This window comes from Ornithorhynchus anatinus, chromosome 21 (assembly GCF_004115215.2).
Source record: "Ornithorhynchus anatinus isolate Pmale09 chromosome 21, mOrnAna1.pri.v4, whole genome shotgun sequence".
Taxonomy (NCBI): Eukaryota; Metazoa; Chordata; class Mammalia; order Monotremata; family Ornithorhynchidae; genus Ornithorhynchus; species Ornithorhynchus anatinus.
Genome location: NC_041748.1, coordinates 15,476,149 through 15,500,394, shown reverse-complemented (window position 1 = coordinate 15,500,394; position 24,246 = coordinate 15,476,149). Strand labels below are relative to the sequence as shown.

General features: G+C 54.4%; 1 protein-coding gene across 2 annotated transcripts in view; it reads right to left on the bottom strand.

Annotated features, from left to right (window-relative positions):
• Window positions 1-18,995, bottom strand: part of AXIN1 (axin 1) — a 73,254-nt gene extending 54,259 nt beyond the window's left edge. The window contains exons 1-2 of one of the 2 annotated variants that reach the window (XM_029049253.2): window positions 18,101-18,995; window positions 649-771 (exon numbers count right to left, since the gene is read on the bottom strand). The gene's annotated coding sequence lies outside the window, so the exon portion shown is untranslated. Of the gene's footprint in view, window positions 1-648; window positions 772-6,585; window positions 6,624-18,100 lie in introns of those variants that run through there. The other variant, XM_029049252.1, reaches the window with a different exon arrangement.
• Between the last annotated feature and the right edge of the window lie 5,251 nt (window positions 18,996-24,246).

The following is a 24,246-nucleotide window of genomic DNA, read 5'->3' as shown; positions in this document are numbered from 1 at the left end:
GAGCCTGAAACTATGATTATAGTAGTTCACTAGACCCAGAGCTGCTTGAGGGCAGAGATCATATCTACCAACTCCATTATCTCTAGACTGTAAGCTTGTCATGGGCAGAGAATGTGTCTGCTAATTCTGTTGCATTGTACTCTACCAAACGCTTAGTACAGTGCTCTGCACATAGTAAGCACCACTGATTTCATGACTGGCTGTCCCAGGCGCTCAGTATAGTGCTCTGCAGATCGTAGGCAGTGTGGCGTAGTGGATACAGCCTGGACCTGGGAGTTCTAAACCCAGTTCCACCACTCGTCTGCTGTGTGACCTTGGGCAACTCACTTGACTTCTCTGGACCTCGGTCCCCTCATCTGTAAAATGGGGATTCAACTGGCAAGCCCCATGTGGGACATGGACTGGATCCAATCTGATTAGCTTGAATCTATCCCAGCGCTTAGTACAGTGCCTAGCATATAGAAAGCGCTTAACAAATGACATTAAAAAAAATCAGCTCTTAATAAATACTCGTGATTAGTGAGTAAGAATAGTAGTACTAAGTCTACAGTGCTGCATGCTCTGACCTCAGCTTTCCATGGCCCAGTTCAACTGAAAAAAAAAACTGTATTTATACTACCAAAAAGAGATTTGGTCATTAAGAAATACCTTATCCAGAGGCTGTAAATAATCATCTTGCAGGCTGGATGTAGGCCGTGAATTGCCGAACGGCCATCTCCGAGCCTGACAACAGGCTCTGCGGCTGTCCTGGAGAAATCACTCAATCGCAATCTGCACGGAGGAAAAAAAAAAGTCACAGACTTTATCTAAAGCTGACCACGACATTGTTTAGATCGCTGTCTGAGGCAACTGTGCTTTACGCTCCTTCCTCCGAAACCTTTCAAAGCCCTGTCCATGGTGGGGGCAAAGGCTCCCCCCAGCCTCCTTACTAGACCCAAATGGCAGTGCTCTTGCCCTGTTTGCTCTTGGAAGCCTACCCCCTCCCAGGCTTCATCCCTCCAAAAGTCTTGATCCTCTGCCACCCCCCCCCAACAACTCAAAATCCCAGGTTGGCACCTCTGCCATCCAGAAATTGCCACAAGGGATCACACCTAAATCCCATATGCTGCTTTTTCCCTAGAGGAGTAGCGTGGTCAAGTGGAAAGAGCTCAGGTCTGGGAGTCAGAAGGTCATGGGTTCTCATCCCGTCTCTGCCACTTGTCTGCAGTGTGACCTTGGGCAAGTCATTTCACTTCTCTGCGCCCCAGTTTCCTCCTCTGTAAAATGGCTATTAAGACTGTGAGTCCCATGTGGGACATAGATTTTGTCCAACATGATTAGCTCATATCTACCCCAGCACTTAGTGCCCAGGCCATAGAACGCATTTAACAAATACTATAAAGAAAGAAAAACAAAAAACTGGTGATCTTGTACTGTCAGGTCAACCAAAGACAAATTTGAACGTCCCCTTGTTGACACAATTGAGGCACCCAGTTGTATTTATTGTGTGCAGAGCTCTGTACTAAGCACTTGGGAGAGTATGATACCCTATCCACAATAAGCCAACAGTCCAAAGGGGGAGATAGATGAGGACTGTGCTCCTCAGAAAAATCAGACTGGACCCAATCTCTGCCCCAGGTAGGGATACCCAACCTAAGGTTGGGGAGAGCAGAGGGAGCTCTCATCCCCATTTTACGGGTGAGAAAACCGAGGCACAGAGAACTCAAGTGACTTGCCCGGGGACCCTCTGCAGACCATGGAAGAGGCCTTACTACGTTCTTACTAAAATGGATGCCGTCATATGATTCTTCCTGCTCTGTGGTGCTCTATCTTACAACTCTCGGGGCCTCAACGAGAAAAGTCAACTGATTTCCTCTACACCATCGAGCGAGAACTAAAACGTGAAGCGAGGCGGCCACTAGAATCAAGGTTGCCCCAGGAAAGGAATGTGCTTTCTGATAAGTCTGATAAGCCTGTATAATTTAGTTCCCAGTCACCACCTCAGCGCATTCCCTGGGTCCACCGAGTTTCGGAGCACAGAAGTGAGATGGTCGCTAATTCGATTTTTCCCCAAAAGGTTTTGTGCTGAGTGCCTTAGGTCCGAGATGGAAAATTCTCTGCGCGCTGAAAATCAAACGGGAACACTGTGTTTTAAGGGGCAGTGTAACCCTTTCCCCACGGTTCCCCAGGGGAGAAGATTCCTGTGGGGGCGGACAGCTCTTCCCCCCCAATCCGACAGGATAGGGAGCTTCTAGCGCCCATCCCGTGAACCCCAGTAAACTTGAGCTACTTCCTGAGGAGGAGAGGAACCTCGGACTGTATTGAGCGAGAAATAATGGCTAAAATCTCCACAATAAAAACCCTTTGTAAATGATCAGAGCCTCTCCATGAAGGAGGAAGGCTTGGTGCATTTCCTCTACTGTCTCTTGCAACCAAGAAGAAATCTTCCTCTGGCTTTGAGGCTGCCGGGTTCCAGCAGGAAAGAATCAGTCTCGACGACCAGGCCTGGGTTTCTGGTCTTCAGCTGTTGACTGGCTGAAGCACGGGCTTGTCTGCATTCCATCCATCAATACATAGTATTTGCTGAGCACCTACCGGGTGCAGAGCAGTAGGGTACATGCTTGGGAGAGTAGAACAGAGGCAGGTGACCAGATCCCTGGCCTCAAGAAGGTTCCGGTCCAGCTGGCAGGGTGAGTCAGATGCTAAATTAAATTACAGATAAGAGAAAAGAGAAGGAGTATGGCCTAGTGGAAACACCCCAGGCCTGATTTCTATTGCCGGCTCTGCCCCCTGCCTGCTGTGTGAACTTGGGCAAGTCGCTTCACCTTTTTGTGCCTCGGTTTCCTCAACTGTACAAAGGGGATTCAGTATCTGCTCTCTCTCTCTCTCTCTCTCTCACCCTTAGACTGTGAGCCCCCTATAAGACAGGGACTGTGTCTGACCTGATCATCTTGTTTCAATCCTAGGGCTTAGAACAGTGTTTGGTATATAAGATAAGCACTTGACCACTACCACAATTATCATTATTAATAGTATTAATAGTGGTAGTATAAATATGAGTTAGAGCTTAACAAATCAGGCTTTACAAACCTTTTCAGTCTCAAAGCTTTGAATCCCCTGAGGGACAAGGGATTGTGACCACTTCTCAAATGTAAATTCTTTCAACCAGTGGGACTGATTGAGCCCTTACTGTGTGTACAGCATTTTACTAAGAGCTTGGGAGAATTCAATACAATAGAGTAAGCAGATGTGTCCCCAGCCCAAAACAAGCTTACAGTCTAAAGGGAAAGTCAGATATTAATATAAATGAATAATTTACAAATGTGTGCTTTCTCAGAACTTGGTTCAGTGCTCGGCACCCAAAAAGTGCCTAAAAATACTACTACTACTACTACTACTACTACTACAGTGCCAAAGTACTACAAAAATCAAGTACCAACACATGACAAAGGACAACCTTTTTATGTGGCCAGAATTGAGAGTCCCCTCCCTGGCCTTTTCAGCCACATACATATTCCTAGGTGAATGAGAAGGACAACCATATACATATACTACTAAAGTATGTTATCCAAGTGCTATTGGAAGCAACAAGGCGTAGTGGATGGAATACAGGCCTGGGAGTCGGAAGGTCATGGGTTCTAATCCCGGTTCAGCCACCTGTCTGCTGTGTGGGCGTAACTTCTCTGTGACTCAGTAACCTCATCTGTAAAATGGGAATTGAGACTGTGAGCCCCATGCGGGACAGGGACTGTGTCCAACCTGAATAACTTGTATCTAACCCAGCACTTAGAACAGTGCCTGGCACATAGTAAGCGCTTAACAAATACCATTATTATATTATGTTGCACGTATTCGGGAAAGCTAAATCCTGGGAGTCACACCACGGCAAAAGAGACCCACCCGATCCGAATCTGATGAGGGTCCCCAGCTCCTGACTTTCTCTCTCTCACTCAGGGCCACCCTGAAATTCTTCCCCAGACTCTGGCAGGGCCCCCGGCTGGTTCCTTCTGCCAAGCTGCCCACATCTCGTCCCCTTCCCCTAACACCACCCTGCCAGGGGGACTGTTTCTACCTCTGTTCCATCCAGTCTCTAGATCCCGCCACTGGCCACCCTGGGCCTGGCCTCGGATGTTCGCAAGCCCACCGGCGGCTAGCCCGGCTACTCCTCCAATAGTCTCCATGGCCAGGTGGTTTACCGCTGAAAACATCAGGAAGCTCCTCACATCCCTATCCCTACATTCTTCTCAGAGCCGCTACCTGCCTCTACAACTCCCTCCGCACCGCCTTTAGTCTGAAGGGGCCATACACCCAGGCCCTCCACGTTTCTCCCCATCTCAGGTTCCCTAAATCCTCTTTATATCCTGACTCTGCCCCTTGTCAGCTGTGTGACTGTGGGCAAGTCAGTTCACTTCTCTGTGCCTCAGTTCCCTCATCTGTAAAATGGGGATGAAGACTGGGGACAACCTGGTGACCCTGTATCTACCCCAGCGCTTAGAACAGTGCTCTGCACGTAGTAAGCGCTTAACAAATACCAACATTATTATACCCCCCTCCTACTCTCCATGCTCTTCGTTCCCATCCAGCCCTTCCACCCCCTTCCACAGTCCCCCTCACAGGCCTCTTCTCTACCCCCTCCATCACCTCATACACCCACCCGTTCCACCTCCTCAGTCTCTGCACAGGTCTTCCAACCCGTCCCCTCACATCCTCTTCGTCCCCTCAGTCTCCTTGCAGGCCTCTTCTACCCCACGGTCCTCAGTCTTTTCACTGGCTTCTTCCAGCCGTCCAGCTCCTCACACATCTCTTCGATCCTCATTCTCCTCATCCACCTCTCCCAGCCCACTCAAGTCCCCTAAGAGACCTCTCTCCGCTCAGTCTCCCTGCACGCCTCTTCCTGCCCTCAGTCTCCTCACACACCTCTTCCACCTCCCGTCTCACACTGGCCTATGCCGCCCCCTCCATCTCCTCACACGCCGCTTCCGCCCCTTGGTCTCCTCTGCCCCTCAGTTTCCTCACAGGCGTCTTCGGCTTAAGAAGTCACTTAACTTCTCTGTGCCTCAGTTCCCTCATCTGTAAAATGGGGATTAACTGTGGGCCCTACGTGGGACAACCTGATTCCCCTGTATCTACCCCAGCACTTAGAACAGTGCTCTGCACATGGTAAGCGCTTAACAGATACCAACATTATCATTATAATTATTCGGCCCCTCAGCCTCCTCACAAGCCTCTTCCACCCCTCGGTCCTCTGGCTTCTCAGTGGTCTCTTCCACCCTCTCCAACCCCTCACAGATGTCTTTGATCCTTACCCTCCTCAGAGGCCTCTTCCACCTCCTCAGTCTCCTCACAGGTCTCTCTCTTCCCTCAGTTTCCTCACAGGTCTCTCTCTTCCCTTAGTCTCCTCCCAGGCCGCTTCCACCCGCAGTCTCCTCGTGGACCGCTTGCATCCCTCGTGTCCTCACGGGCCTCTTCCTCCCTCAGTGTCCTCCGCAGCTCTTGCACCCCTCAGCCTGCTCAGACCCCTTCTGTCTTGTGCCCCGTCGGTCTGCTGGCAGGCCTCTTCCACCCCCCAAGATCCCTCACAGCCCTCTTCCTCCCTTGAGTCTCCTCTCTTCACATGCTCCAGTCTTCTCCCCGGCTTCTTCCGCGGCTCCATAGCGTCGCCCGGCTCTGCTAGCCCCCTCCGCCTTCTCACAGGTCTCTGCCTCCCCTCCGTCTGCTCCCAGGCCTGCCTCTCCCCTCGGTCTCCTTCCAGGCCTCTTCCTCAGCGGGTGTCCTCCCAGGCCTCTCTCCTCTTCCCTCAGTTTCCTCCCAGGCCTCTCTCCTCTTCCCTCAGTCTCCTCACGGGCGGCTTCCACCGGCAGTGTCCTCGGGCACCTCTTGCTCTCTCAGTCCTCTCACGGGCCTCTTGCTCCCTCAGTCCCCTCCGCGCCCGTCGCAGCCCTCGGACCCCTTCTGTCTGGTGCCCCGTCGGTGTGCGGGCAGGCCTCTTCCACCCCTCAAGTCTCCTCCTCCCCTCGGTCTCTTCCCAAGGCCCCTCCAGCCTCCTCGGAGGCCTCTTCCCGGCCTCGGCCTCCTCCCCGCGCCCGCCCTCCATGCTTCCAGGCCCCTGGTATTCCCTCCGTCGGGCTCGGCCGTCCCGGGCCGAGTTGGGCTTCCTCCGACCCCGGCTCCCGCTGTTCCTCCGCCTCCTCCTTGGCTGCCCCGGGCCGGTGGGCCTCCCCTCCGTGTGTGTGTCTGTGTGTGTCTGTGTGTGTCGACATCCCCCCTCGGCTGAGGCTCTCCTCCGACCTCGGCCTCCCCCCGCTGCCCTCCTCGTCGTGCTCCTCTTCCTCGTCCTCCTCCCCCGAGTCCGTTGCCCCTGTGCCCGCCTCTGCCGGGCCCCTCACCCTCCGCCCCGGCCTGGCCCGGAGCCCGGAGCCCGGAGGCTCGGAGCCCGGAGCCCGGAGGCTCGGAGCCCGGAGCCCGGCCTGACTGCGAGGGCGCCCCCGACCCCGGGCCGGTCCTGGCCTCCCCGCCGCGCTCTGCTACAATGGAGCCGGCTGGGCTCCCGCTCCCGGCCCCGCCGCCCCCGCCCCCCTGAGGAATGCGCGGCCCCGGCGGACTCACCCGCGCTCGGCGGCGACGGCGGCGTTGGCGGCGGCTCCGGGGCTGGGGCGGGGGCCCGGCCCATGCGGCCCATGCGGCTCAGGAGCGGCCCGCCGGGCGGGCGGGCACAAGGCGGCGGCGGCCCCGGGCGGCCCCCATCGCGGCGGCCGCTCGGACCCAAGAGCCCGGGAGCGGCCGACGGCGACGCTTCGACCAGCCGGGCCGGGCCGGGCCGGGCCGGGCCGGGCCGGGCCGGGCCCGACCTGCTCCGATCGGCTCCCGCCGCCGCCGCCGCCGCCTTCGCCGCCCGGGCCGGGAGCTGCCGGCAGGACCAGCCGGGAGAGGCCGGGGGCCGCGGAGCGAGGGGCGGGGAGCCGAAACCGGGGAGCGACCACCGGGGAGCGGGACACCGGACACCGGACACCGGCCGAGCTCAGCCACGCCCCTGCCGGCCGCACCAGGTACTGCGCCGCCGGGGCCGGGGGGGCGGGGCCGGCGGGCGGGGCGCCACCACCGGCCGCGCCGGGAACTGCGCCCGGGGAGCGGGGACCGACGGCGCTCAGCCGCGCCCCTGCCGGCCGCGCCGCGTACTGCGCCACCGGGGGCGGGGCCAGGGGCGGGGGCGGGGGGGGGCGGGGCCGGAGGCGCGGCGCCACCACCGACCGGGCTCAGCCGCGCCCCTGTCGGCCGCGCCGGGAACTGCGCCACCGGAGCCGGGGGGCGGGGCGCCATCACCGATCGCGCTCAGCCGCGCCCCTGCCGGCCGCGCCGGGAACTGCGCCCAGGGAGCGGAGACCGCCGGCGTTCAGCAGCTCCCCTGTCGGCCGCGCCAGGTACTGCGGGCCGGGAGCGGGGACGGGGACGGGGCGGGCCGAGAAGAGTGGACGGCAACGTCCCTCTCTCCATCTCCATCTCCAGCCCTGATCTCTCCCTCCCGCTCCCCGGGCTCGCATTTCCTCTTGCCTTGAACACATCTCTACTTGGAAGTCCTCCCGCCACCTCATGTCTAAAACTGAACTCATCTTCACACCCAAACCCTGTCCTCTCCCTGACTCTCCCATCACTGTAGACGCCACCACCACCCTTCCAGTCTCACAAACCCGTAACTTTGGCGTAATCCTTGACCCCTCTCTCTCACTGAACACACATATTCAACCCATCACTAAATCCCACTAGTCCCACCTTCACAACATCACTAAAATCCACCCTTTCCTCTCCATTCATTCATTCAATAATATTTATTGAGCGCTTACTATGTGCAGAGCACTGTACTAAGCGCTTGGAATGGACAAATCGGTAACAGATAGAGACGGTCCCTGCCCTTTGACGGGCTTACGGTCTAATCGGGGGAGACGGACAGACGAGAACGATGGCAATAAATAGAATCGAGGGGAAGAACATCTCATTAAAACAATAGCAAATAAATAGAATCAAGGTGATGGACATCTCATTAACAAAATAAATAGGATAATGAAGATATATACAGTTGAGCGGACAAGTACAGTGCTGAGGGGATGGGATGGGAGAGGGGGAGGAGCAGAGGGAAAGGGGGGAGAAGAGGGTTTTGCTGTGGAGAGATAAAGCGGTGGGTAGAGGGAGTAGAGGGAAAAGGGGAGCTCAGTCTGGGAAGGCCTTTTGGAGGAGGTGAGCTTTAAGTAGGATTTTGAAGAGGGGAAGAGAATCAGTTTGGCGGAGGTGAGGAGGGAGGGCGTTCCAGGACCGCGGGAGGACGTGGCCCAGGCAGGGGTCGACGGTGGGATAGGCGAGAACGGGGGACGGTGAGGAGGTGGGCGTGCGGGGTGGGCAGTGGAAAGAGAGAAGGGAGGAGAGGTAGGAGGGGGCAAGGTGATGGAGAGCCTTGAAGCCTAGAGTGAGAAGTTTTTGTTTTGTGCGGAGGTTGATGGGCAACCACTGGAGGTTTTTAAGAAAGGGAGTGACATGCTCCATCCAAAACTGCTACCACATTAATACAATCACTCATCCAATCCCGCCTGGATTACTGCATCAGCCTCCTTGCTGACCTCCCAACCTCCTGTCTCTCCCCACTCCAGTCCATAATTCACTCAGCTGCTTGGATCTCATCCCAGCTCCACCACTTATCAGCTGGGTGACTTTGGACAAGTCATTTTACTTCTCTGGCCCTCAAGTTCCCTCATTGGCAGAAAGGGAATTCTTTTTTTTTAATGGTATCTGTTAAGCATATCCTATGTCCCAGGCACTGTTTTAAGCTCTGGGATAGATACCAACTAATCAGGTTGAACATAGTCCATGTCATAGTCCAGGAGCTGGGATTAGATCCCAGGTCCCTCCAACTCCCAGGCCCATGCTCTATTCACTAGGCCATGCTGCTTCAATACCTGTTCTCCCTTCTACTTAGACTGTGAGCCCCATGTGGCACCTGATAGCCTTGTACCAAACCCAGCACTCAGTGCAGTGCTTGCCATGTAGTAAGCATGTAACAAATACCTTAATTATAATTATTCTTCTTATTATTATTACTATTCGAACCCTAGACTCCCCAGTCCAATTCCACCCATCCCCAACACTCTAATGCTAACCTTCTCACTGTGCCTCAGTCTCATCCAAAATCTGCCCTTTCCTCTTCATCCAAACTGCTACCGTGCTAATACAATCACTCATCTTATCCCGCCTAAATTATTGCATCAGCCTCCTTGCTGACCTCTCAACCTCCTACCTCTCCCCACTCCAGTCCTTACTTCACTCTGCTGCCCGGATCATCTTTCCTCAGAAAAGTTCAAGGCATGTCACCCCCTCCTCAAAAATCTCCAGTGGCTGCCTATCCACTTTCATATCAAACAAAAAGTCCTCACCATTGGCTTTAAAGCCCTCCACCATCTCTCCCCTTCCTACCTCACCTCACTACTCTTCTACAACTCAGCCTGCACACTTTGCCCCTCCAGTGCTAATCTTCTAATTGTGCCTCGGTCTCACCTGTCTCGTCTTACTTCCTACCCCTGGCCCACATCTTCCCTCTGGCCTGGAACGCCCTCCCTCCCCATATCTGCCAGACAATTACTCTTCCTGCCTTCAAAGCCTTACTGAAGACACATCTCCTCCAAGAGGCCTTCCCAGACTAAGCCCCATTTTTCCTCCTCTTCCACTCCCTTCCTGACTCACTCCCTTTGATCTTCCCCCTTTCCCTGCCCCATTGCACTTATGCATATATCTGTAATTGTATTTATGTATATTAATTGATTGATTCATTCATTCAATAGTATTTATTGAGTGCTTACTATGTGCAGAGCACTGTACTAAGCACTTGGAATGTACAATTCGGCAACAGATAGACAATCCCTGCCCAATGACGGGCTTACAGTCTAATCGGGGGAGAGAGACGGACAAAAACAAAACAACATAATCACAATAAATAGATGTCTGTTTATTTGTACTGATATCTGTCTCCCTCCTTCTCACTGTGAGCTTGTTGTGGGCAGGGATTGTCACTCTTTATTGCTGTATTGTACTTTCCCAAGCGCTTAGTACAGTGCTCTGCACACAGTAAGCACTTAATAAATACAGTTGAATGAATGAATGAATGACAGGGACTGTGTCCAACCTGATTACTTGTGGTGGCACTTGGTAAGTGCTTAACAGTTACTTAGCACTATGTGCCAAGTAATGATTATTATCATTATTCTTATTATTGCTATTATTAATAATAATAATTGTGTAACCTCATCAGCCAGGCTTCAACTTGGTGTATATACATGACTTTAAATAATATATTATAAATTACTTATTCATATTAATGTCTGTCTCCCCCTCTAGCTCCCTTTATTCACCCCACCTCAGCCCCACAGCACTTATGTACATATCTGTAATTTATTAATTTATATTATATCTGTCTCCCCTCCAGACTGTAAAGTCATTATGGGCAGGGAATATGTCTACTAAATCGGTTTATTGTTATATTGTACTCTTTCAAGTGTTTAGTGCAGTTCTCTGCACCCAATAAACAATAAATAGGATTGATAGATTAATTGATTGATTGGAATGTGTCAGTTAACTCACTTGCATTGTACACTGCCAAGCAATTAGCACAGTGCTCTGTAGCAGGGACTAGGGAATAAAGCACAGACCTGGGAGGCAGAAGGACCTGAGTTCCAATCCCGAACCCACCACTTGTCTGCTGAGTGAACTTGGGCAAGACACCTCACTTCTCTGGACCTCAGCTCCCTCATCTGTAAAATGGGGATTAAAATGGGGAATAAATGTGGGACACAGACTGTGTCCAACTGGATTAGCTTGCATATACCCCAGGGCTTAGTACTACTCTGCCGGCACCTAGTAAATGCTTAACAAATGCTATAAAAAAGAGTAAGCGTTCGATACTGTAGATAGATTGATTCAAGGCCCTCTGCCCTTCCCTTTTGCAAATTTGGTGGGGACAAGGGCCCTGAGGCCAGCAGGAAGTAGCTCCTCCCACAATCTCATTCTATTCTTGTAAAAGTAGTCTGCAGTGTCCTAGAGAAGGGAGGTGGGTAACTACTACTACTAATATGTATTTGTGAAGTGCTTACTATGTGCCAAGCTCTATACTAAACACTGGGGTAGACAGAAGATCACCAGATCGGACACAGTCCTTTCCAATGGGAAGCAGTGTGGCCTAGTGGATAGAGCCCCGGGCCTGGAAGTCAGAGGACCTGAATTCCAATTTTGGTCCGTCATTTGTCTGCTTTGGGACCTCGGGTAAGTCACTTCACTTCTCTGTGTCTCAGTTCCCTTATCTCTAAAACAGAGATTTAATACCTGTTCTCCTTCCTACTTAGACCGTGAGCCCCATGTGGGACCTCATTATCCTGTATCTATTCCATCTCTTAGTACAGTGCTTGGCACAAAGTAAGCACTTAACAAATATCTTTTTTTTTTTTTAAAGGGCTGGGAGGAGGACACTCCCTGCCTGCTCTTCGTGATGCTCCTCCTCCTCCCAGCCGTCCCAAGCCCCCGACCAAAAGTGGGAGTTGGAATGAGTCGTGCCAGTCCAATAAACTCTGCTGGAAGGCGAGTGTCCCCACTGACCACCTGGACCAGGTGGACAAAGGGAGCCTGTTGGGTTTTGACTGCCCTTTAGTGGTGCCCGGGTGCACTGAGTCTCTGGGCGCTAATTCGTCCCCTTCTTTGTTTTTAATTGATTTATTTGTTTTTATGGTATTTCACTTCATTTCGATTCAGTCGTATTTACTGAGCTCTTACCGTGTGCAGAGCAGTGTTCTAAGCGATGGGAGAATACATCTCCCACTCCTTTCTGCGTCACCCTGACTTGCTCCCTTTGCTCTTTCCCCACTTCCCTGCCCCAAGGCACTTATATATATAACTGTCATTTAATTTATCAGTATCGATGTCTGTCTCCCCCCTCTGCACTGTGAGCTCGTTGGGGGCAGGGGTTGTCACTCTTTATTGTTGTATTGTACTTTCCCAAGCACATAAGCACTTAATAAATAAGACTGAATGAATGAATGAATGAATGAATGAATATAACGCTATAACCGACATATTCCCTGCCCATAAGAAGCTTAGAGTCTTGTTAAGCACTTACTGTGTGCCAGGCACGATGTTAAGCTCAGGGGTAGATACAATATCTCAGTTTGGAGACAGTCCCTGTCCCACAGGAGGCTCACAGTCTTAATCCCCAATTTACATATGAGAGACTGAGGCCCAGAGAAGTGAAGTGATTTAACCAAAGTCACACAGTAGGCAAGTGGCAGAACCCAGGATCAGAGGGTGAGGGTGGGGGCTTCAGCATTCATGGACTGGGGGAGGGGACAGGCTGACCAGGCTCCCCGTTAGCAGAAAGAGAAGCATGCGGTTAGCAGAAAGAGAAGCATGGAAGCAGTGTGGTCTAGTGGATAGAGCACAGGCCTGGGAATCAGAGGACCTGGGCTCTCATCCCGGTTCTGCCACTTGCCTACTGTGTGACCATGGGCAAGTCACTTAATCTCTTTGGGCCTCAGTTACCTCATCCGTAAAATGGAGATTAAGACTGTGAGCCCTATGTGGGACAGAGACTGTATCCAACCTGATTAACTTGTGTCTACCCTGGCACTTAGCTCAGTGCCTGGCACATAGTAAGTGCTTAATAAGTACCATTTAAAAACAAAAACAAAAAACTGCTCAGCATACAGTAAGTGCTCAATAAATACCCTTGATTGATTGATTAGTATTCCCAGGGGCATAATGGGCAGAGTTTGAGAATTAATCCTTCCAGTGCCCTGGTCTTAGATCTGGCCTGACCTGCTTGGAGACAGGGGGCTGAACCAGATGACCTCACAGAGGCTCTGCCAGCAATAAGATTTGAAGGCTTAGTACCTTAGGTCAAAGCAGAAAATGTGGTGAAATAGTGGACCTATTCCAGATGGGTCAAAGGTCAGTGGGGGAGTAGAGTGGGGGGCAGGATTCTCTCCAAAACACCAGCACGCCAGGTATGAAGCGAGAACCTTCAAGCACGCAGTCACTCCAAGGCCAAGGTCCCTCCTGCCTTCTGCCCTAGGAGAGCAAGGTCCAGCAGGCAAGATCTCCTGAGGCCTCAGCCCTGCCCACTGCTCACCGCCTATTGATACATTTGCTCCGGGCAGAGTCCACGGGAGAAGGGCTAAGGCCCGCCCGCTCCCTCCTCTTCCCCACCCACCCACCTTAGTTGACCCTTGGCCCCTGGGTGTGCCAGCCTTGCCCGGCAGTGCCGACAATGAGTTGAGGGGAGGGAGGGAAGGAAGGAGCGAGGAAACCGGCTGTTGTCTGGAGAAGACACCAGTGCCTGGTCAGAGAGCTAACCTCCCCTGGGGTGGGAGCTCTGGCTCGGTGGCACAGAAGACCAGTAGGCCCCAGGGGGAGGGAGGGATGGAACCCTTTCACCTCTGCATCAAACAGAAACTTCTCATCATCGGCTTTAAGGCACTCAATCTCCTTGCCCCCTCCTACCTCACCCCGCAGCTCCCCTACTACAACCCAGCCAGCACACTTCACTTCTCTAATGCCAACCTACTCACTGTACCTCGATCTTGTCTATCTAATAATAATAATAATAATGTTGGTATTTGTTAAGCGCTTACTATGTGCAGAGCACTGTTCTAAGCGTTGGGGGTGATACAGGGTAATCAGGTTGTCCCACGTGAGGCTCACAGTTAATCCCCATTTTACAGATGAGGTAACTGAGGCACAGAGAAGTTAAGTGACTTGCCCAAGGTCACATAGCTGATAAGTGGCAGAGCTGGGAGTCGAACCCATAACCTCTGACTCCGAAGCCCAGGCTCTTTCCACTGAGCCACACTGCTTCCCCTATCTCCTATCTCTATCTATCCCCTATCTCTTCGCTGATCTCTCGCCCACTTCCTGCATCGGGCCTGGTATGCCCTCCTTCTTCATTTCTGACGGACAATTACTCTCCCAACCTACAAAGCCTTATTAAAGGCACATCTCCTCCAAGAAGCCTTCCCTGACTAACCCCTCATTTCCTCTTCTCCCACTCCCTTCTGCATCTCCTTGATTTACTCTCTTGAGTCACCCCTCCCTCAGTCCAACAGCACTTAATTACAACCCCACCAACCCTTAGGTACCACTCCTGCTCTAGACTGTAAACTCACTGTGGACAGGGAATGTGTCTATTATATTGCTATATTGTACTTTTCCAAGTGCTTAGTATATTGCTGTGCACACAGTAAGCTCTCAATAAATGATTGATTGACTGATACCCATAATTTATTTATTTGTATTATTGTCTGTCTTCCCCTTTAGACAACAGGTACTCAATAAATACCACTACTACAAATTTTAGCAATAACATCCTCACAGACCTTCCTGCCTCCAGCCTCTCCATCTTTCCTACACTCCATTGCCCAGGTCATCTTTCAAAAATACCTCCTCAAAAACTTCCAATGGTTCCAGTTCTCTCCACATCAAACAATAACTCCTGCCCATCATAATCATAACATTGAGAAGCACTGTAATCTAATTGGGGTTCTAATTTGGGCTCCACCTCGTGTCAGCTGTGTGACCTTGAGCAAGTCACCTGAACAATCAATCAATCGTATTTATTGAGCACTTAATGTGTGCAGAGCACTGTACTAAGCACTTGGGAGAGTATAAGACAACAAAACAATACACATTCCCTGCCCACAACAAGCTTAGAATCTATAGGGGGAGACAGATATTAATATGAATAAATATTGGATATGATATAAGTGCTGTGGGGCTGAGGGTGACGAGAATAAAGGCAGCAAGTCGCCCACATCTTGCCTCTGGCCTGGAATGCCCTCCCTAACTGCCATCTTCAACTGTTCACTCTCCAGTGGCCTCTTCCCCACTGCTTTCAAATGTTCCTGTGTCTCCCCTATGCTAAAAACCCCTCCCTTGACCCCATGGCTCCCTCCAGTTATCACCCCTTCTCCCTCCTACCATTCCTCTCCAAACTCCTTGAGCGAGTTGTCTACACCTGCTGCCTCAAGTTCCTCTCCTCCAATTCTCTCCTAGATCCTCCAATCTGGCTTCTGCCCTCTTCACTCCACAGAAACAGCCCTCTTCAAAGGTCGCCGATGATCTCCTTCTGGCCAGATCCAACATCTCTACTCCATCCTAATCCTTCTCAACCTCTCAGCTGTGTTCGACACTGTCGACCATCCCCTTCTCCTGGAATCATTATCCAACCTCGGCTTTACTGACACTGTCCTCTCCTGGTTCTCCTACCTCTCTGTTCACTCATTCTCAGTCTTTTTCGTGGGCTCTTCCTCTGCCTCCCACTCCCTAACTGTGGTGTCCCTCAAGGTTCACTTGTGGGTCCCCTTCTATTCTCCATCTACACCCACTCCCTTGGAGAACTCATTCGCTTACATGGCTTCAACTACCAACTCTTTGCGGATGATACCCAACTCTACATCTTCTGCCCTGATCTCTCTCCTTCTCTGCAGCCTCACATTTCCTCCTGCCTTCAAGACATCTCTATTTGGATGTCCTCCTGTCACCTCAAACTTAATATGTCTAAAACAGAACTTATCTTCCCGCCCAAACCCTGTCTTCCCTGTGACTTTCCCAACAATGTAGATGACACTACCATCCTTCCTGTCTCACAAGCCCATAACCTTGGTGTTATCCTTGACTCCTCTCATTCAACCCACATATTCAATCCATCACTAAATTTTGTCGGTTCAACTTTCGACACATTGCTAAAATCTGCCCTTTCCTCTCCATCCAAACTCCTACCATGTTAATCCAGTCACTTATCCTATCCCGCCTTGATTACTCTATCACCCTTCTTGCTGACTTCCCAGCCTCCTGTCTCTCCTCACTCCTGTCCAAACTTCACACTGCTGTAAAACATTAAGTCCATGTTTCCCCACTCCTCAAGAACCTCCGGTGGTTGCCCATCCACCTCTGCACCAAACAAAAACTCCTTACCATTGACTTTAAAGCAGTCAGTCATCTTGCCCCCTCCTTCCTCACTTTGCTACTCTGCTACTACAACCCAACCTACAAGCTTTGCTCCTTTAAATGCCAACCTTCTCACTGTACCTTGATCTCATCTATCACCTCCGACCTCTGGGCCACATCCTGCCTCTGGCCTGGATTGTCCTCCCTCTTCATATCCGACAATTAGTTTCCCCTTTTCAAAGCCTTATTGAAGACACAGCTCCTCCAACCCTTTCGTTCATTCCATCGTATTTACTGAGCACTTACTGCGTGCAAAGCACTGTACTAAGCAGTTGGGGGAGTGCAGCACAACAACGAACAGATACATTCCCTGCCCACAATGAGCTCACAGTCTAGAGGAGGAGACTAAGCCCTGACTAAGCCCTCCTCTTCTCTTCTCCCACTCCCTTCTTTTGCCGTCTTGACTTGCTCCCTTTATTCATCCCCCCTCCCAGCCCCACAGTACTTACATATATTCATTCAATTGTATTTACTGAATGCTTACCGCATGCAGAGCACTGTACTAAGCGCTTGGGAAAGTACAATACAACAATAAACAGTGACATTCCCTTCCCACAACGAGCTCACAGTCTAGAATAGGGGAGACAGATATCAATACAATATCATGTTTATGTGGGACATGGACTGTGTCCAGCCTGATTAGCTTATATCTCCCCCAGCACTTAGTGTAGTACCTGGCACATAGTAGGTGCTTAACAAATACCATTAAATAAATAAAGAAGGGGACAGTGATGGATGATGGGACTTCAGGAATTGTCTGCATCTCAGCCACATTCCTGGGATTTCTGGTCAGGGCAAAGCCAGCAGCCATGGGGCACGAAGGTACGGGGGCATAGGGAGGGGGTGTTCATCTGGCACTCGGGGACAGGAGGGGTGGGCCCAAAGGCTGCCAATCAGGTGGTATGGGATGCAAGGCCAAGGGCTGGCAATCAGGTGATATGAGGGGCAAGGCCATACGGCTGGAGTTCTGGTGGTATTGGGGGGAGGGAGGGCAGGGACACAAGCAGGCACTAGTTGGCACACGGCTGGGATACTTGTGGCATTACCATCCCCAGCCCTCAAACACATCTGCTCCAAGGAGCCCTGCTGAAGGAATACGGGTGGCAAATGAGATGTGGCCTAGTGAAAAGAGCCCAGACATGGGAGCCAAGAGATCAAGGACTCTAGTCCTGGCCCAGCCACTTGCCTGCTGGGTGACCTTGGGTGGGTCATTTTACTTCTCTGTGCTGCAGTTTCCTCACCGTTAAAACAGGGGTAAAATATCTGCACTCCCTGGCGCTTAGACTGTCAGCCCCAGGAGAGCTTGGGACCTTGTCCAGGCTGAATCACCTTGAATCCATGCAAGCCCCCAGCACTAGGTTTGGCATTGTAATAAGCATTTCATAAATACCAATATCATTATTATCTAGACTGTAGGCTCGTCGTGGGCAGGGAATGTGTCTGTTTATTGTTATAGGGTCCTCTCCCAAGTGCTTAGTTCAGTGATCCGCACACAGTAAGTGCTCGATAAATACGATTGAATGAATTGTTACTGTTGTAAGGGCCAAGGTAGAGGGTCGAGGAGGAGCCCTGCCTGGCCCAGCAGGGGAGACCTCTCCAAGGGACCTGAGTCCACGAAAGGTCACAGGTGTAACCCTGTACATGGGACAATTAGAACTCGACGCCATGGGAGTCCTCCTCCTCCTCCTCTTCATCCTCAGATCCTTCCCACACCTGCTTAGGCCAGGGATAGACAACATCCCCAGAGAGAAGAAGCCTCACCACTCTTTGATGGCTTTTACACCATGAGACCCCAAAGCTCTTACTCCACATGTCATCGCCTCTGTGAAGGGCCTTCACTACCCTAGCCTCTACATTGTGGGGCTGTTATCCCCTGGCTCCTCCACCGTGTGGCTCCTATCCCACGTGGCTTCTCAATCATGTAACCTCTCTCCACCCCATGGCTCTTACCCCACCTGGCTCCTACAATTCATGGCTTCTCCACCTCGACTCACTCCCTGTGGCTCCTTTCCCTCCTGGACCTTCCCCCCCATGACTCCTCCACCCCGCCGCCTTTGCCCCTCTTCCCCCTTGACCGCTCCCGCGGTCTGCTACTCACTGTGGCGTTTCCGGCAGTTGGAGGGCTACTCTGGCCCCGGCCGGGAAGCGTTCTGCTGGGGAGAACTCCGGGATGCCCTCCCTGGGCGGCCGTCTTCAGGGTGCCCGGTCCCGGGGGGCGACCCAGAACTCACAGGTCCTCCAGAACAGGGCCTTGGGAGGCCGTAAAGGCCGTGGGCGAGGACACTCGGATTGATGGCTTGGCCCAGCCCTCCGTCTACCCCGGCCTAAAGGCCCCAGGGTTAAGAGAGAGAATGAGAGACAGAGTGAGGGAATTCTGGGGCAAGGGCTGGGTCCTTTGCACCAGCTCTTCTGGTTTCCCTGGCCGGGGTTGAGTCTCAGCTGGAGGCCATCCAGGGCTCGGGTCCTCCTCTCTAACTGTCCGTCCTCCCCAGCCTGTGGGAATGTCCCCCTGGAAGGGACAGTGGTACGCAGGGATCTGCTCGGTTCAGAGTCCAGGTCCGGTGGCTTCTCCCGAACCGCTGAGGACCCGGAGACTCGGGGCCTTTCCGGGCTGGAGGCCGCCCCGACCCCGTGACCCGTCAGGGTCTGTCTAGAACAGCCCCTCTGCGGGCACTCAGGGCTCTCCCTGCCTCCCGCCGCGGGGTGGGGGCCTCCGGGCGCGGGCGCCATTGTGTGTCCCTCTGGGGCCGGGGCCTTTGTTGTCCGGGCTGCGGGGTGACGGTGGTGGAGGCTGCGGCGGCAGCGGAGGAGGAGAAGGCCGGATTAGCCACACTGGATTAAGAGATTCGCTTCTTCGCCTCTTCCCTAAGACCGGGACAATCACTGGGACGCGTTCTCAAAGTGGCACCCCCGGGGTGCCGCCATCTGCTCTCGGCGCCGAGCCGGCCGGCCGGAAGGACAGACACTCTGGCCTCCAGCCCGGCCCCCGCAATGAAGATCTGGGGAGGGGACGCGGGGAGCCTCCCGTGTCCTCAGCCTCGCCCCTGGGCCGCGCCCTGCCTGGCGGCTCCAGGCCAGAAGAGTTGGGAGCCCAGCGGCCTCGGGGTCCAGGAGGCCTCCCCCTTCCCCCCCGCTGGGTTCCATCGATCGGGAGGACAGATGGACAGATGGATGGACCAGAGGGCCTCCTCTCCGGCCTCTCTGGGGAGAAGGAAGGGTACGTGGCAGGGCCCGGCGTGGGAACCTCCTCTCTCCCGGGCCGCCACAGAGAGTGGGCTGACTGGCCACCTCCGCCTCCTTCGCCCCTGGCCGTGGCCTAGTGGCTTCCGCCGCCCGCCGTCCACCCCCCACAGCTCAGGCCGTCACGCCTTCCCCACCCCCTCAGCTCGGGCCATCTCGCCTCTATCACCCCACCAGTCCCCTCTCAGCTTGGGCCGTCACACACACGCATGCACACAAACATGTCCTCCCCCGGACTCACGTACACATCCACTCCCACCCTCCCTTACACACACGCACACAGCCCCGTCCATACCCCTACCCACCCACCATTTACCCACAAATACACACGTACACGCACACACTTACTCCCCCATTCACATACATCTACTTCCACCCACATGCTCACAGGTCCACACACATACACACGCACATGTATGTCAGTATGCCCCCCCACTCCCCATACATACACATGCACATTCACCTGTATACACTCATACCACACAGGCACGCCCATTTACCTGCACACATACACACGTACGTGCGTGCAGACGCACCTCACCACACACACCCTGGCACCCCAATGCTACCCGTCCAGAGCCCCCAGCCGACCCAGGCCTAGGCCGAGAGCAGCTCGGCACCGCGGACGCTCAGGTCAGCGCCAGGGAACCGATCCGGGGTCGCGGTCCGGACCCTCGAACTCAATGTCTGGGTGGGTCCCCTTTCGTCGTCGTCGTCCTCCTGGTCGTCCTCCTCCTGGCCCACCGCTCTTCCCGCTCCGTGGGCTCCACAATGAGCTGCCGCCCCGTGCGCGCGGAGAGCAGCAGACCACCAGGTGGGGGGTGGCCCGGGGGGCCGGTGGGGGGGAGAGGCCTGGGCGCCCAGCGGGGGGTCTTTGATGCCGCTCCTTTGCAAAATTGGCGTTGAAAGGCCGGAGCCAGCCGCACCGTCTCTCCCGAGCGAGCGGGGGGCTTTGTCTCCCGCCCTTGTCCCCCTCCTCGGGCTGCCCGGCGGGGGGCGGGCCAGGGTCCGCGCGCATGTGCGAGCGTGGGCGCGGGAGGCCGGGGTGCGGCCGGCGGTGGGGGGCCGGCGGGTGAGCAACGCTGTGGGCGTCTGGGCGGCCTGGCCCGCTGGGCCCATCGTGGCTCCCCCGGGCAGGAGCCGGTGCGGGCAGGGGGTGGCCACCCGGACCCGGGCCGAGACCAGCCGGGCTCCTGGGGTTGGGAACTGTGGGGCCGGATCCGAGATTCTTCACTTTATCCTGCGGCTCGGGCGGCCTCCCCGATTGGCTGGGGCGAGGACCAGATGACGGGCCTCAGAACCCCACCGTCGCCATGACAACTGGCTTCGGAGGGCCTCGGCGGGCGGCCGGGCGGCCGGGCGGACTGGCCCCCTGCTGTCCGACGGCTCTCCGGATCACCGAGGTCGGCCTCAACTGGAGCGGGGCTGCCCGTGCTTGGGTTTGCACATGTATGTGTGTGTGTTTGTGCGTGGGTGGGGGGCTCTGGGAGATTGGGGGTGGACCCCCCATCCCCGCTTCCCAGCCTTCCGGGTCACCTCACCTCACCGATCCCGCAGGGACTGAGCCCCGGCTCTGCCGGTCCCAGCTGGGACACCCAAAGTCACAGACCCCCAAGTGATTTCCACGCTGTGGGCAATGAGGAAGCACGGGGGGTCAGCAGGAGTGCAAGCGGCGCTGGTGTCCTCGGAGGCCAGAGTGTCTACACGCTCCGTCCGGGTCTTCCCACCCTCCCGAGGGTCCCCACTCCCCCATCCCCAGGCCGGACGGTGCAGGCCCACCGAGCGGCCCGGCCCTGCCTCCACCGCTGGGCCGCCACTCCTACCGGGGCCAAGAACTCCAGGCCGCATTTACAAGCAAGCAAGCAAGCACACGTATTCAGGCCTACGGGCACACGGGGTGTGCACACAAACACACACACAGGGACGGGAGGGGAGTCCCCAAGTTGGCACCACCCGAGACAGGCTTTCGGTACCTTGAAAGCTCCGCCTTGGAAGTGGCCCAGCCCCCTGACCCTGGGGGATTGCCACCCTCTTCTCACCCAAGCGCGCCATTGCGGGCCGAGGCCTCACGTCTCCCGGACGGGAGCTGATGCCATTGCGGGCGAAGGCTCGGCACCCCCTGCTGGAGAATCCGTGTCATTGCAGGCTGAGGTCCGCGTCACCTGCCGGGGAGCCGATGCTACTGCAGCCTGGGGGGCGGGGCCCCCTACTGGACAACTTAGGCCATTGCAGGTTGAAGTCCTGTCCCTCCACCTCCGGCCGGTGAGCGACTGATGCCATTGCAGTCATTCACTCAATAGTATTTATTGGGCGCTTACTATGTGCACAGCACTGTACTAAGCGCTTGGAATGGGCAATTCGGCAACAGCTAGAGACCATCCCTGCCCACTGACGGGCTTACAGTCTAGTCGGGGGAGACAGACAGACAAAAACAATAGCAAGAAATAGAATCAAGGGGATGTACACCTCATTCACAAAATAGGGTAGTAAAAACATAGACAAATGAGCGGATGAGCACAGTGCTGAGGGGAAGGGAGGGGGGAGGAGCAGAGGGAAAGGGGGGAAAGGGCGCTTAGCCGAGGGGAGGTGAAGGGGGGGCAGAGAGGCAGTAGAGGGAGCAGAGGGAAAAGGGGAAGCTCAGTCTGGGAAGGCCTCTTGGAGCAGGTGAGCTCTCAGTAGGGCTTTGAAGAGGGGAAGAGAGTTAATTTGGCGGAGGTGAGAAGGGAGGGCGTTCCAGGACAGCGGGAGGACGTGGGCCAGGGGTCGACGGCGGGAAAGGCGAGAATGGGGGACGGTGAGGAGGTGGGCGGCAGAGGAGCAGAGCGGGCCGGGTGGGGAGTAGAAAGAGAGAAGGGAGGAGAGGTAGGAGGGGGCAAGACAATGGAGAGCCTTGAAGCCTAGAGTGAGAAGTTTTTGTTTCGTGCGGAGGTCGATAGGCAACCACTGGAGGTTTTTAAGGAGGGGAGTGACATGCCCAGAGCGTTTCTGCAGGAAGATGAGCCGGGCAGCGGAGTGAAGAATAGACTGGAGCGGGGAGAGACAGGAGGAAGGGAGATCAGAGAGAAGGCTGACACAATATTCCAGCTGGGATATTATGAGAGCCCGCACCAGTAAGATAGCCGTTTGGATGGAAAGGAAAGGGTGGATCTTGGCGATATTATAAAGGTGAGACCGGCAGGCCTTGGTGACGGATTGGATGTGTGGGGTGAATGAGAGAGCCGAGTCAAGAATGACACTGAGGTTGTGGGCTTGAGAGACGGGAAGGATGGTCGTACCATCCACAGTGATAGGGAAGTCAGGTAGAGGACGGGGCTTGGGAGGGAAGATAAGGAGCTCAGTTTTGGACATGTTGAGTGTTAGGTGGTGGGCAGACATCCAGGTGGAGACGTCCTGGAGGCAGGAGGAGATACGAGCCTGAAGGGAGGGGTGGAGATGTAGAGATGATAGTTGGAGGCGTGGGAGCGAATGAGTTCACCAAGGGAGTGAGTGTAAATGGAGAACGGAAGAGGGCCAAGAACTGACCCTTGAGGAACCCCTACAGTTAGAGGATGAGAGGGGGAGGAGGAGCCTGCAAAAGAGACCGAGAATGAACAGCCAGAAAGATTAGAGGAGAACCAGGAGAGGACGGAGTCCGTGAAGCCAAGGTGAGATAAGGTGTGGAGGAGAAGGGGATGGTCTACATTGTCAAAGGCAGCTGAGAGGTTGAGGAGGATTAGGATAGAGTAGGAGCCATTGGATTTGGGTGACCTTTGAGAGAGCAGTCTCGGTAGAGTGGAGGGGACGGAAGCCAGATTGGAGGGGGTCCAGGAGAGAATGGGAGTTAAGGAATTCTAGGCAGCAAGTGTAGACGACTTGTTCTAGGATCTTGGAAAGGAAGGGTAGGAGGGAAATAGGGCGATATCCGGAAGGTGAAGTGGGATCGAGAGAGGGTTTTTTTAGGATGGGGGAGACATGGGCATGTTTGAATGAACTGAATTCTCCTCAAGGTTAGCACACTGCTCTGCACATAGGAGGTGCTTCCCAGATATAATTGATTGATGTGTACAAGGCAATGGCCACCTTTCTCTACTAGAGAGAGACATGCCATCATAGGAACTGTGGGCAGCAGAAAGAGCTAGTGAGGGGAGGGGGTCAGCAAGGGCAAGTGGGCTAATTGGAACAGCCCAAGGACTCAAGCTTCTCCATCTACACCCACTCTCTTGGAGGACTCAATTGCTCACATTTCTTCGACTACCTCCTCTATGTGGATGATTCCCAAATCTCCACCTCCAGCCCTGATCTCCCTCCCTCTCTGCAGTCTCGTATTTCCTCCTACCTTCAAGACAGTTCAACTTGGATGTCTTGCAGTCACCTCAAACTTAATATGGCTAAAACTGAACTTCTTATCTTCCCACCCAAACCCTGTCCTCTCCCTGACTTTCCCATCACCATTGACGGCACCACCATCCTTCCACCCTGCTAATCCGAGTGCTCTAGGTCTCGGTGTCAGCTCTCCAGAGACTCGGGCAGGCAGAAAAGGGACAGTGGCCCCCACAGCCTGGAAGGAGGGTGAGGGGGGCTCAACCAAGACTTGGTGTAGGGCTATAATTACTGTGTGTCCTAATTACTGTGTGACTTTGGGTAAAGCACTCAACCTCTCTGTGTGTGGGAGTGGAGCGTGGCCTGGGGCAATGTTGTACATAGCCTCCAGGGACAGTGCTTGAATGACTAGGGGGAGGCTGAAGCCTGGGGTGGGGAGTGGGCAGACCCCCATCTGGGCTCTATGGGTACTGGGGGAGAGTTCTTTCTCCCCCACGTTCTATGCCAGGTGAGACTCTTCTCCCAACCCCCAGCAGCAAATGTGGCACTCAGATCAGACCCCCAAAACATGGCTTGTCTCCCTCAAGGCCCCACACCCACCAGGATGGGGGTGGAGGCCACGGCTCCCCAGACCGGTGGTTGTGGGTTACTTCACCGGGCGACCGCAACCACGGGCCGGGCAAAAGGCAGAGCAGGAGGCCGGGC